This window comes from Oncorhynchus keta, chromosome 23 (assembly GCF_023373465.1).
Source record: "Oncorhynchus keta strain PuntledgeMale-10-30-2019 chromosome 23, Oket_V2, whole genome shotgun sequence".
Taxonomy (NCBI): Eukaryota; Metazoa; Chordata; class Actinopteri; order Salmoniformes; family Salmonidae; genus Oncorhynchus; species Oncorhynchus keta.
In genome coordinates this window covers 25,978,974-25,982,641 of record NC_068443.1, presented here as the reverse complement: position 1 = coordinate 25,982,641, position 3,668 = coordinate 25,978,974, and positions in this window count along the sequence as shown.

Below are 3,668 nucleotides of genomic sequence, written 5' to 3'. Positions count from 1 at the left end.
AGTGTCTTCTGGTGTTAGCGAGAGAGGGGGGTTATATAGAGATTTGCCATTTGCCAAACAGATCAAATTACATTGCATCTTGGTTGGTCAGACTTTGGACTGACAGTGGAGAGGCTTAATATCCTAATGTAAATGCATCGGGTCCATTGCCAAAGACCAGAAAAGTTAATTGGACAAACAGTCCTTCCTGAAAAACAACATTAGCTGAAACTGAGGGGTAACTTTGTGGTTTAGAGTAAACCTATGAGATTCACAGGCTCATTACTGCACTATGGTTCTATGATTTTCCAGTCGTAAACTAAAATCAATAATTCTCTCTTTGTTCTGAATAATGTAATGACCACAATGGAATGGACCTATTCACTTATGTGTCGTATGTAACATACAGCTGAGGATAATTTCCAATCATCTTATAAAACATCCCATTACAATAAACAATTATTAAAACCAGGAAATGACATTATTTCTGTCATGGCTGATATTCAATTTACATGCTTTGTCTTAAATTTGCCAATTAAACTCTGTGATCGTAGTTGTTCCAAAACTTTACATTTAGAGTAAAATACCACATTCACAATGCTCACTCTCCTCTGTTAAAAAAATACACCTCCTTTATGCACAAATCTTTTGTCATTTATTGACTAAAGCGTTCAGCCCTTTTATTCTATTATTTTATGAGTCGACTTTCACAAGGCATTCAGGTTTTCTGTTGGTAACAAGGCTCTGTGGGAGCCTGAGCAATGAACCCTTTACATGTTCAAGAATATTTTCAATAAAGATAGGGACCTCCATTGTTGAGTCGAACCAGAGCCAATATTTGTTTGGTTAGCATTAGAGGGGCAAACATGGTGTTATATTTCATAATGCTCCTTTGCCATCATCTGATAAGCATCTGGTTTATTGTTGTATTTTGAATTAAAGTATAGTGTTCATACCCCTTGACTTATTACACATTTCGTTGTGCTTCAGCCTGAATAAAACATGGATTACATAGATTTATTTTCTCACCCGTCTACACACAAAGCCCCATAACGACAAAGTGAAAACATGTTTTTAGAATGTTCTGCTAATTTATTGAAAATGAAATACAGAATATATCATTGACATAAGTAGTCACACCCCTGAGTCAATACTTTGTAAAAGCACCTTTGGCAGTGATTACAGCTGTGAGTCTTTTTGGGTAAGTCTCTAAGCGCTTTACATCGGGATTGAACAATATTTGCCCCATCTTTTTTTAATTTATTTTTTACAATTCTTCAAGCTCTGTCAAGTTGATTGTTGATCATTGCTAGGCAGCCATTTTCAAGTTTTGCCATAGATTTTTAAGCCCGATTTGAGTAAAAACTGTAACTTGGCCACTCAGGAGCATTCAATGTCATCTTGGTAAGAAACTCCAGAGTTTTGGGTTATTGTCCTGCTAAAAGGAGAATTAGTCTCCCAGTGTCGGTTTGAAAGCAGACTGAACCAGGTTTTCCACTAGGATGTTGCCTGTGCTTATAGCTGTATTCCGTTTCTTTTTATCAGAAAAAAATTCCCTAGTCCTTGCCGATGACAAGCATACCCATAACATCATGCAGCCATCACCATGCTTGAAAATATGAAGAGTGGTACTCAGTGATGTGTTGTGTTGGATTTGCCCCAAACATAAGGTTTTGTATTCAGGACAAAAAGTGTATTTCTTTGTGACATTTGCAGTATTACATAAATGTCTTGTTGTATTGTTGCAAACAGGCTGCATGTTTTGGAATATTTATATTCTGTATAGGCATCCTTCTTCCACTGTCATTTGGGTTAGTATTGGGGAAGTAACTACAATATAACTACAATAACTGTAACTACAATGTTGTTGGTCCATCCTCAGCTTTCTCATATTACAACCATTATGGGGTACTGTGTGAAGGCACTAAATATCAATTTAATTTTTTTTTATTAAGGCTGTAACACAACAAAATGTGAGAAAAGTAAAGTGGTGTGAATACCTTCTGAAGGCCCTGTATGTTAATATGTTTGATTGATTTCCAATATACAGTGCATTTGGAAAGTATTCAGACATCTTGACTTTTTCCACATTTTGTTACGTTACAGCCTTATTCTAAAATGGATTAAATAAACAATTTTCCTCATCAATCTACAAACAATACCACATAATGACAAAGCAAAAAAAGGTTTTATTGGCAAATTTATAAAAAATAAAAAAGAGAAATAACTTATTTACATAAGTATTCAGACCCTTTGCTATGAGACTAGAAATTGAACTCAGGTGCATCTTGTTTCCATTGATCATCCTTGAGATGTTTCTACAACTTGATTGGAGTCCGCCTGTGGTATATTCAAATGATTGGACATGATTTGGAAAGGCACACACCTGTAAGGTGTTGTTGACAGTGCATGTCAGAGCAAAAACCAAGCCATGAGATCGAAGGAATTGTTCGTAGAGCTCCGAGACCAGGATTGTGTCGAGGCACAGATCTGGGGAAGGGTACCAAAACATTTGTGCAGCATTGAAGGTCCACAAGAACACAGTGGTCTCCATCATTCTTAAATGGAAGAAGATTTGAACCACCAAGACTCTTCCTAGAGCTGGCTGCCAGGCCAAACTGTGCAATCAGGGGAGACGGGTCCTTATCAGGGAGGCGACTAAGAACCCAATGGTCACTCTGACAGAGCTCCAGAGTTCCTCTGTGGAGATGGGAGAACCTTCCAGAAGGACAACCATCTCTGCAGCACTCCACCAATCAGACCTTTATTGTAGAGTGGCCAGACGGAAGCCACTCCTCAGTAAAATGCACAATGCAGCCCGTTTGGAGTTTGCCAAAAGGCACTTAAAGAACTCTCAGACCATGAGAAACAAGATTCTCTTGTCTGATGAAACCAAGATTGAACTACTCTTTAGCCTGAATGCAAAGCTTCACGTCTGGAGGAAACCTGGCACCATCCCTACGGTGGAGCATGGTGGTGGCAGCATCTTGCTGTGGGGATGTTTTTCAGCTGCAGGGACTGGGAGACTAGTCAGGATTGAGGGAAAGATTAACAGAGCAAAGTACAGAGAAATCCTTGATGAAAACAGCTCAGGACCTCAAATTGGGGCAAAGGTTCACCTTCCAACAGGACTACGACCCTAAACACACAGTCAAGACAACGAAGGAGTGGCTTCAGGACAAGTCTCTGAATGTCCTTGAGTGGCCCAGCCAGAGCCCCGGACTTGAACCCAATCGAACATCTCTGGAGAGACCTGAAAATAGTTGTGCAGCGACACTCCATCCAACAGAGCTTGAGAAGATCTGCAGAGAAGAATGGGAGAAACTCCGCAAATACAAGTGTCCCAAGCTGGTAGAGTTATACCCAAGAAGACTCAAGGCTGTAATCGGTGCTGAAGGTGCTTCAGCAAAGTACTGAGTAAAGGATCTGAATACTTCTGTAAATGTAATAACCATATACATTTTTTTAAAATATATTTGCAAAAATGTATGAAAATCAGTTTTTGCTCTGTCATTATGACGTATTGTGTGTAGATTTATGAGGAAGAAAACAATTTAATACATTTTAGAAAAGGCTGTTACATAACTAAATGTGGAAAAAGTCAAGTGGTCTGAATACTTTCCAAATGTACTGCAGTTAAGCTATAAAATGTCCCAACACATATAGATATATTAGTAATAACTGTCATG